The sequence below is a fragment of the Ochotona princeps genome, chromosome 17 (assembly GCF_030435755.1).
Source record: "Ochotona princeps isolate mOchPri1 chromosome 17, mOchPri1.hap1, whole genome shotgun sequence".
Classification (NCBI taxonomy): Eukaryota; Metazoa; Chordata; class Mammalia; order Lagomorpha; family Ochotonidae; genus Ochotona; species Ochotona princeps.
This window is the reverse complement of record NC_080848.1, coordinates 29,976,499-29,985,864: the sequence shown is the minus strand read 5'-3', so window position 1 is coordinate 29,985,864 and position 9,366 is coordinate 29,976,499. Positions and strand designations below refer to the sequence as shown.

The following is a 9,366-nucleotide window of genomic DNA, read 5'->3' as shown; positions in this document are numbered from 1 at the left end:
GTGCCTATATGGGATCCTGGCTCAGCGCTTGCAAGGTGAGGTTTTAGCCATTACACCAGGCCTGAAACATCATTTAACATGGCTGCTTTGCTATGAAACAGGTACATTATTGCCACCTTCACCACTCCCCAGTATGCAGCAGAGAAACCCAGTCCTGGAGAGATGCAAAACTTGTCTGACAGTGATGCAGCTGGCAAGTGGAGGGTGCCCAAGCCTAAACCAGCTCTGTGGCCAGCGGGCACACTCAGCTGCTTCCTCATTGCTATGCTTCCTCACTCCAATCCTGTAATGATGAACTTCCATAAGAAGATATTAATACTAATATATCCTTACAGTTACACACACTCAGTGGCCCACGGTCACAGAGTCCAGAACAAACAAAAACACCACATTTCCAAAGTAAATAAATCTAGGAGGGCTCATTGGCTTTGCAGAACTCTAGCTTTCGGTGCTATAAACAAGAGGATCCACCCCAGGATCCTGCACTGTTAGTGCAGTCGAACACCACTGGGTGTTTCACTACTTTCCTTCAGGGAGACTGGAGGAGTAGAAGGAAGTGGCTACAGCACCTGTTGTGTCCTAGGCCCTTCAGTACTTTATAGAGGAGCAATGGTCCCCATTTAACAGTTTAGGAAGCTGAGTCAGGTTCAACATGCAGGAGTCCTGCTCCATGGTACTGGGAACCCATGCAGGCCCTGGCAGTGCTTGCATCCTAATGAGAAGAGACAGGCAATAAGCAAGTGTGCATGCTTCCAAAAGGTTCCCTTGACAAGGGCTGGGTGGGAAACAAATGGGGTGACCAAAGAGGATAGGGCTCTAATGCAGAGAGTAGAGTCTTCAAGGACCCTGGCTGACTGAACCTCTGGATATGCAGGCCCAGAGGAGGAAGAAGGAGGGGAGGGAAAGAAGCACTATATCTGCCATCATCCACTACTGTGTCAGGAAGCCAGACAGCAAGAGTTGCTGGGAAAGCAACACTCATCAGAAGTCTCAGATCTGAGAAAACATAGAAACAGTGTGCTGAGGCTGTGGGTGAATGGAGGCTGCAAGTTCAAAAACATGGGATTTAGTGAAGGGTTAGGAGTCAGACAGCCCAGGTTCAACATCTGGCTCAGCTACTGAAGGGCATGTAGCTTCAGATGGGTTCTTGGACTCTGCCATCCAGTTTCCTCACCTATGGAATGGATACCACGATGGTACCCACCTCTCTGATGGCTGAGGGGGAATGACATGAATCAGTTCCTGTGCCACACTTCCTGGTGTACAACAAGCACTTAGCCCTGGTGCAGAGATGGGACAGGGTCTACACAGCTCTGTGGATGTCATGAGAGGGGACAGGAAGAAGTACCAGGGAGCAGCGATAAGGTGGAGACAGGGAAAGCAACTGTGCACAGTTACAAGGTTCCCCTTCAACTTCTCCAAAGCTTAACAGATTTCTAAATGGGCTTATTATCACCACCTATGAATTCTTTTAAAGGACCTAATTATAAAACACCAAACTAGCTAATTAGGTTTCCTGAGCTCGCCGTGACACAGGTGCAAACAGGCTCTCTGGATGGAGGCCCTGGCAGAGCTGCAGAGCCAGATCCCTGTACTGAGGACCCCTCCTGCTGCTGCCCAGCTGCCCGGGACCAAGCACTCACCATGACCTCTCTTAACAGAACAAGTAGCCCAGGTTTCTGTGGGCACCTATTGGGGCCAAGGATGCGGCAAGCAGATACCCATAGTGCCCTGCTCAGAGGGGTCGGAGGTTGTCCAGCAGTCAGGCTGCTGGAATTGCCCAGACCTCTCTGGAAGTTAGGCCCCTCCCCCACTGGTACAGAGGACTTGGACAGTGGATAGGTGAGAAAGAGGGCTGGGTTGGGGCTACTTGGGACATGGACTCACCTACTGGATTTCGCCAAGCCAGTAGCATCAACATCCACCTGGTCACTTATTAGAAATGCAAAGGGGGTCAGTGCCATGGCTTAATAGGCTAAGTTTCTACCTGTGGCACCAGCATCCCATATAGGTGCTGGTTCATGAGCAGCATGAGCTGCTCAACTTCCAATCTAGCTCCCTGCTTATGGCCTGGGAAAGCAGAAAAAGATGACCCAAGTCCTTGGGCCCCTGAACCATGTGGGAGACCTAAAGGAAGCTACTGGCTCCTGGCTTTAGACTGGCTCAGTTCCAGCAGTTGCAGACATTTGTGAAGTTAACCAACAGACAGAAGGTCTCTCCTTTCTCTCATTCTCTCTCTCCTTTTTTCTGTAGCTCTACTTTTCAAATAAAAATAAATAAATAAATATTAAAGAAAGAAATGCAAATGATTGGGCAGCACCCAGGGATGGGGCCTTGCCAACTAATCCTTCCAGATTGTTCTACAACAAACTCCATTTTAAGAGACATTGCTCCACCCTAACCAGGAGGAGGCTGTTAATGGATACAGCTGCTTCTGGTTGGGCTGCTGGTTGGAAGTGGTGTGGGTGTAGAGGGCCTGCTTCTTAAACAAAAGACAGCCATTAGGGAGGCATACTCTGCTCATGTGAATTCTTTGCTCGCGGGGCAGGCAGGACTCAGACAGCCAATGATGCTCCCCACCTGCCTCCCCCAACCTGTGCTCTGTCCTCCAGCAGCCTGGCCTACATCCAGATCCCTTCCTTTGCTCCCCAACCCCTCTGCCCCCAGAAGTCTGTCTAGGCCATCAGCTGCACAGTGCTCTGCCCCCACTCCACTCTACTATGCTCGTCTCAAAGCCATGGTTCCAGCTCTATCCCCTTTCCCCCGCTCCACTCTTCTGCAGCCATCCCCTGGTGCCCACACAACTCTCAATCCAGACCTCATAAAAGCCATTGCTGCACTGGGGTGTGGGGTAGTGAAGCCACAGCTCCTCCCAGGAAACTCCTGCAAGAAACTCTCCTCCCAGTGTGGGAGGCTGGGATGCAAATTCAATCTCCTGTAATGGCACGCCCCTCCAGCACCTCACTTTTTCTCCCTTTGGCAGTTGGCCCTTGAGACAGGAACTCTCATTTTCCATGGTCACTGGCCACTATTGGCCACTGTGTCCCCTACTCCATGGCTATTGCCTCCTGTCCAGCTGCCTATATCTGCCGGGCAGCTTTTACGGAGTTTTCTCAGTGTGGGTTGTAATAGCACCACAGCCTCTAGAGGCAGCTGCACAGACCAAAGTCCCCAGAGCCCAGTAGACCTCTGGCCACCTCCTGCCGTTGACATTGGGAGAAACTGCCCCTGTTAGTCAAATAACTGCCCTGACCAGGTAGATGTCTCTGTGTGAGCTGCCTGGGGAAACGAGGCCCTAGCTCCTGTGCCACTCCAAGGCCCTCTTCACCATCAGAAGTAACTTGCCAAAAAATAAGCCCAGGAAGAAATGAGGCACCCTCTTGGTAAACTGCATAAAATATGGAGTCACCATGTTTTCCCCTTTGCCATAGCAGCTGGAAAACTCAGAGCTCGATATTGCATTTAATTAAAGATGTTGAGGCACCAGATTTAAAAAAATAATAATAATAAGCAGGTTAGATTTTGTCTCTTCCACTTCTTTTTCTTTTTCTTCTTCTTTCTTAAGAGTCCTGAGGTCTTTTATTTTTCTTTCACTTATTATGCCATGAATTCATAGGAAACAGGTTCCAACAGCTCAGGCTCCTTTCCATGGGTTCTGACAAGGTGGCAGACTGGGTTTTAGATGAACCCAGGTGCCTTTCCCTTTGGCTTTCTTCTTTTACTAATCATTTTCTTTCACCCATTTCAGGAAACTGTCTCAGCTCTTAGAATATTTAATATGGTCAATGTGCATGTTTATTCTCTTGACAAGTATCTTTTTTAAAGATATATTTATTTTTATTTGAAACGCAGATTTACAGACAAAAAGATCTTCCATCCACTGATTCACTCCCCCAAATGGCTGCAATTGCTGGAGGTGAGCCAATTCGAAGCCAGGAGCCAAGAGCGACCTCCTGGTCTTCCATATGGGTTCAGAGTTCCAAGGACTTGGGCCATCCTCCACTGCTTTCCCCGGCCATAATCAAGGAGCTGGAAGGAAAGCAGAGCAGCCAGGACTTGAACCAGTGCCCATGTGGCATGCTGTGCTTAGAAGATTAGCCAGTTGAGCTATTGCACCTGCCCTTGTTTGTTTACAACAATGCCAACAGCATGCTGGGTAACATTACAGACTCTTTCAGTTTTGCCATAGTAACATTTATGGGGCTTTTGAACAGTACCCATTCCCTTGGTCTACAATGTCTTTTTTTTTTCTTGTAAATGCACATGTCTGCATCCAAAAGAACAATTCCACATTTCCTAAAAGGCTTGGAGAATACATAACAGCTACCTTTTTTCTTTCCTTTTGTGTTCATCATCTTGGAAAATTACTGGAAGATGGTGGTTCTGGCCAAAAGGTGTCTCCTATTCTGTTTACAACTGCAAACAAAGGCAGGAGACCAGAAAGGGCTGAGGGGCAGATTAGGAGCTGGCAATTGAATGGACACTGTTTGGTCCTCTTGGGCTTGCTACAAACACTGGGGGTAAAGATGGGTGAGAACTCATCTGGTATGGTGACATATCAGGCTAATCACCTGCAGTGCTGGCATCCCATATGGGCATTGGTTTGTGTCCTGGCTTCTTCACTTCTGATCTAGCTCCCAGCTTATGGCCTGGGAAGTCAGCGGAGGATGGTCCAGGTCCATAGGCCCCTTCACCTATGCAGGAAACCCAGATGAAGCTCCTGGCCCACAGTTTCCCACCAGCCAATTCTAGCCATATTGGTCATTGGAGAGTAAACCAGCAGATGGAGGTTATCTCTCTATGTCTCTCCCTGTCTCTCTCTCTGTAACACTTTTAAGTAAAAATAAATAAAACCTAAAGATAGATAGATAGATAGATAGATAGATAGATAGATAGATAGATAGATAGGAATGAGCTAGGAAGCTGCCCACCTGGCAAGATAACCCTGTCCTGGAGGTGCAGGGTTAACAACTTAAGAGAGGCTCCAGCTTCAGCAGTGTCTACTTCCACCACTACACCCTCGGGGCCTCTCCCAAGAGTCTCTAGATCCCTGCACTAGACTTAGGAGTAATGAAGTAATTTAAGGCTCATATGCTTGGAAATACAAATTCGGCCAGCGCCAGGGGACAAGGCCCCACAGTACACTCCTGGTGTGATTACTACAGCAGAGATGTCCAGGCTGGGTCCATGTGCTGTGTGACTCAGGGCAAATCACTGTCCTTTCTGGGCCTTGGCTTCCTTCTCCACAAAACTGAAGTTAGGGGAGGGAGATTAACTGACTTTCCTCCTGGAAGCTTCTGGAAAAGCTGCTCAAGCCAAGAAATAGGGCAGCATCCCAAGGCCCCTTCTTGGCCTGAGCATCCGCACGCCTACTGACTGGATGTACTACATCTGCGAACAGGATTTCATGCAATAGTTAAACTATAGGCACATGGCTTTAACAGGCATACAACCCACACCCCAGGCCTTGCCAGCTCCCACCAACAAAGCCAAACTAGGTTCCTGGGTGAGCCAAGGCAAGGCCACTCCCTGTGCTGCACCTTACTCTGCAGCTCTCAGTCGTAAGCGAGCCAAGGGTCACGGCCAAGGAAGCCATCCGTGCAAAGCACTCACACAGTCCTGACACTCAGCAGGTTCCATGTGGGCTCACACGAGACCCACCACCACCAATCCATAGCCATCAGCCTACTCCCACCCCTCCTGGACTCCAGGTGCTGGGCCAAGTTCAAGTCAACTCAATAAAGACTTCACAGGCGCTCACAAGGTGCCAGGCTCCCTGACAGTAGCTGAAGATACAGCAACAGAACAAGACAGGACCCTGAGCTGTGGGCAGTAAGAGACAGTGACAATACATCCTGAAGGAGAGAGGAAGGGAGCAGAGTGAGATCAGAAAACGCAGGGAGCTGTAGAGACAGCCCTGGGTTCAAGCCTTGAATGTGCTGGCAAATCCTGCATGGATAGCTGCAACTTGCCGAGTCCTCTGTCCTCTGTCACAGGATAACATGAAAGGCTGAGCTGTACAGACCCGGTGGCTGAACCTTCGGCATAGAGGGTTCAGGGACGGGGTCGGGGTTGTTACCACAGCAATAGGTTTCCTTGAGGGTTCAGGGATGGGGTCGGGGTTGTTACCACAGCAATAGGTTACCTTGTCATCTGCAGGATTGGGGAGCGGAACAGTTCTGGTGGCACTGGGCTTGGGGGTTAACCAAATGATCCTTTAACACACAAAGAAACCCCACACTGTGTAAACCTCCACCAAGGCACACAAGACCCAGCGCCCAGCAACCACCGGCCCCAAATCCTGGGCTCCATTATTGCGTCTGGAAATCCGTTAAAATTTCACACAATTTCCTGCACAGCAGTGTGCTTCATAATGCTGGGAGCCAAGACGGCCCAGTAATTGGGACTGGAGTGGGGTAGAGTCCAAAGCAATTAATCCAGCCTCCTTCCTTGTTTGCGCCAGGATAAGCCTGACGGGGTGGAGAGTAATTGGAAAGGAGCGGCCTCCATCCCCAACTCCAAATTAATATTTTCCTGCCCTGATTTAATTCCGCCCGGGAACAGTGACACAGACACGCCGTGTCACGCGCTAAGTAATCTGCCACAAGCCACCTGAGGAGGAGGAAAGGACTTCTTTGCTTGGCAGTCGGGGGGCGGAGGGGTGGGGTGAGTGGCGGCTAACGAGACAGAACCTCAGAAGCAAGAGAGCCTTCCAAGGACAGCTGTAGCTTCACCCAGCTCCTGATGCAGAGACTTACCACCAAAAAACAGGGAGAAGCAAACCTGAGTTCAAATCCTAGCTTTGGTACTTGGGGACACATGCCCACCCTCCTCCCCAGGCATGTCCTTCAACCCCACTGAGCCCCTGTTTTTTCATATGTAAAATAGAAATGCTGGTACCATTCCCCCTGAGTGACTGTTGGAAGAACTGACTATAATAAAGACAGTGGGTAAGTGTGAAAGGTGATCTTTTTCCTGTGTCTGTAGGTGTTACAACCAGGAGCCACGCAGAGCGCTTGGTAACTAGGAATCGAAAGGTTAAAAAACAAACAAGTAAGGTCATTTAAAAATAAATTAATTAAAACAAACAAACAAACATGGGGGTTATTGTGGGTCGCTCCAACTAGGCTGCAGCTCCCACTGGTTTATGTGAAGGCCGAGTGTGTGCTGGGCAGAACAAGGCTGGACTGCAACGTCCATTGACTCCAGTGGAAGACAGGGCTGGAAATAGAACCGACTCAGCAATTGCAACCACCAGCTGATTGGGGCAATGGACTGTACCGAGCCCTGCACTTGCCAAGTACACATAAGAATCTGGTCTGGGATCACCTCATACAAAGTTTCTTTGGGGATCGCCCCAATCGAACTGCTGGACTCAGAACCCTAACCATGAAAAGACAGAGGACAGAACAAATCAATCAATTACCCCAGCCTAATGTTGGCAGTGAAAGACAGGGCAAATGGAGACTCTAAGATGGACTATGTCAATCAGTGGATTCTTTAGCAAACTCATCATGCTTGGAATGGCAAGATTGGCAGCAATTCAGAACTGTTGAACTATCAAAACCTCTTGAGCAGGACCCCCGGAGCATGCCCCACATCAGGGACCTGAGATGAGTGGGAGACTGGGTGGGGCTTCTCCCTTTATCTCCCCCTTTACCCCGATACAGGAAAAAAAAAGATGAGGAAATAATAGTCTTACCCACTTTCCTATAGCCCTTGAACCTTTGTGTCCTGATTAACTATGTAAAGATTATCAAAAATAAAGAAAAAATAATTACAAAACAAAACAAACAAAATGGTTGTCAGCCACTGCAAGCAAACATGTTAGTCCCACACAATCCAAAGCTGGTGGTACTCGGCAGGTGCTTCATGTAAGCTGGCTCCCAGCCTTCTGCCACTGGCATCCCTGGGGAGGTGACGTTCCATCATCTGCCGCCTACATTCATGGCTTTACCACCTACGCCTGCCCAGAGATGCTTTTCCCTCCCTGATAAGCCACTTGCACTCAGTCCTTGCTCAGGTTGCCTTCTGAGAGACATTAATCTGGGACAGTCAGGTATCCCATATGCTGAGGCCTGTAGGGCTTCTAGGGGGTCGGGGGAAAGAAGAAGGCTATAACAAAAGGCACAGCAAGGAACACAGGGGACAACCATGACCGCCTTGCCGCTGGGCAGCACTTGAACCTGAAGGATTTTCATGAATCTGTGTGTCATCCTTGCACAGGGGCCACGCTAATCTTCTCTGTATTGTTCCAATTTTAGTATATGTGCTGCCAAAGCAAGCACAAACCTGAAGGATTTTGAAGTACTGCCTTAGGCCCCTGAACAGGAGAGCATAGGTACCTGGGAAGGTGGTAGGAGAACTTTTTCATGAGCACAATGAAACCCCCTCTACTTCAAAGGCCACTAGGCAGTAGGAAGCTCCCAGGTTCCCAGAGGACCAGGAGCCCCATGGGGCGGGGGGGATGAGCAAGAAGTCTGGGTAGAGAGGAGGAAGATGCCTCCCACCCAGGGCACCAAGATCCCCTGCAGCCACCCACGGGGCCAAGGCAGGGAGTTACAGGAGGGAAAACTTATAAAAACTGCAGGGAAGCACTATGCAAATGCCAGACTGATGAGAGGGGGCGAGGAACAGGAGTAAACCGAACATTAAATCAAACCAGGAGGAGAATAATAGCTAAAACTCCTTCTTACTTGTAGCACTCAATTCTACAGTCGATACGCTCAGGAATGAACGGATGGCCCACTCAGAGCCACATCTAAATTCAACGTGGGTAGCACCCCAGACTCCATGAAGGGGTGCTATACCCCATAACTTTCACTCACAGAGGCCCAGGGACAGCTGTGGCAGGGATCAAGTTTAGACCCTTCTCTATGGACAGGGCATGGTGGAAGTAAGACATCTCCCCTGAATGTGCCTTGGGGTGTGGACAAGGAGGGCGGCCTGATAGGGCACACAAGGCACAGGGGCTGCAGATTAAGCGGGTAGTCATCATACAAAGATGGAAGAGAAGTGGGTAGAATGGGGCTGTAGGGGAGCTTGGGTCAGCGGTCTGTGTCCTACCAAGCTCTGATCTGAAAGATGAGGGATGCAACATGAGGAGAGGAAGGGAGGAGAGCAAAGCAGAGTGGAGATGAGCTAGAGAGAGGTGTGGTCTGTGCAGTGTGTGACATTGCTTGGGCATCAATCTCCTGGAAAAACATCTGCACATCAATACCTGTCACCTACACCTGGGGCAAGCAATGTGTACAAGTGATGCACAGCTCAGGGTGAGCACTACTGTGGGACTCAGGGAAAAGCACCCAGCTTCCTTCAGGCCCCTCAGAGTCCCCTCATGGGCCACCCCACACCTTCATCCCACAG

General features: G+C 49.7%; 1 non-coding gene and 1 pseudogene across 1 annotated transcript; both read right to left on the bottom strand.

The window, feature by feature from the left end:
- Positions 1 to 3,597: 3,597 nt before the first annotated feature.
- LOC105942144 (large ribosomal subunit protein eL21-like) lies at positions 3,598 to 4,355 on the bottom strand (annotated as a pseudogene).
- A 3,826-nt stretch (positions 4,356 to 8,181) lies between these two features.
- LOC118759688 (U6 spliceosomal RNA) lies at positions 8,182 to 8,288 on the bottom strand. The gene has a single exon (XR_004996346.2). It is a non-coding gene; the product is annotated as a U6 spliceosomal RNA (small nuclear RNA).
- Between the last annotated feature and the right edge of the window lie 1,078 nt (positions 8,289 to 9,366).